This window comes from Sardina pilchardus, chromosome 22 (genome assembly GCF_963854185.1).
Source record: "Sardina pilchardus chromosome 22, fSarPil1.1, whole genome shotgun sequence".
NCBI lineage: Eukaryota > Metazoa > Chordata > Actinopteri > Clupeiformes > Clupeidae > Sardina > Sardina pilchardus.
In genome coordinates, this window is record NC_085015.1 from 3,957,150 (window position 1) to 3,958,416 (window position 1,267).

A 1,267-nucleotide genomic window follows, 5' to 3' on the forward strand; every position below is an offset into this window, starting at 1 on the left:
GGGGGCATGCTTGTCAAAGTAATCTATCAGCCAAATGCCTCTGAACCGTGTTGGAATCTGGCGATTAACCTAAAAATGATAAAGCATGACTGTGCCCTGGGCTGGCACTGAACTACTGTACACGCTCCCAGAGGCCAATAACCCCTTAGCACAAACACTCAGAGACAGAGAGAGAGAGAGAGAGAGAGAGAGAGAGAGACTCTTTAAAGATGAGCAACCACTAAATGGGTTTTTCTTTAGAGATGAACAGCAGATAAACGGTATTCAGCTAGAGATGAACAGCAGCTTAACAGGTTCCTCTTTAGAGATGAGCAAATGCCAAACGGGTTCCTCTTTAGAAACAAACAGCATTTAAACGGGTTCCTCTTTAGAGATGAACAGCCATTGCCTCAGAACAGCTTCCCAAACGGGTTTGAGGCCAGCGACACCAGAAGCCATAGTGCAGTAAACCAGGAAGCCAGTTTAAAATAAGCAAAAGCAGCTGTCGCCCCCGTCTGCATCGTTTTGAACAAAAAAGCAACACATCGTCCATTCTCCTCATGACACAAGCTGCCATACTCCGTGTCATTGGACTATTGTGGGTTGTTTTGTTTTGTTTTCATTCATAAATACCAAACCTAAGTCCTTCCGTTACCTCAGATGCTCAATACCTGTCGGGTCCCTCATTTCAGTCACAATCCATAGCAGTACGTTGCGACCATACTAAACACTCGGACCAGCACTTGAGAAGATGCCATCTCAGGACGGTGCCCATGACAACATATTCAGTGCGGTGACCATGATGGCATATTCAGTGTGGTACCCGTGACAACATATTCAGTGTGGTGCCCATACTCAGTGTGGTGCCCATGACAACATATTCAGTGCGGTGCCCATGATGGCATATTCAGTGCGGTGCCCATGATGGCATATTCAGTGTGGTGCCCATGATTAAGTCCTCAAGTCCCGCACAGCACCTGAGAACTTTAAGACCCGCATTGGAACTTGTGGCGTGTGGGAATGTTGTGTCGGTCCAACATTCAAGATTCAAAGAAGTTCTGAGGAATTTGCTGCAGTGTGCTCTACAGTACAACAGACAAGACAACACCATACAAAAACTAGGCAGAGACGTCTGAGACGTAGACATAGACACAAGATAAAGTACATACATGATTCATTCAGTCCTTCATGGCTCGTCCCTACATACTGTAGTAGGCAAGAGATAGCCTGGGTGTTCCCTCCATACTGTAGGCAAGAGATAGCCTGGGTGTTCCCTCCATACTGTAGG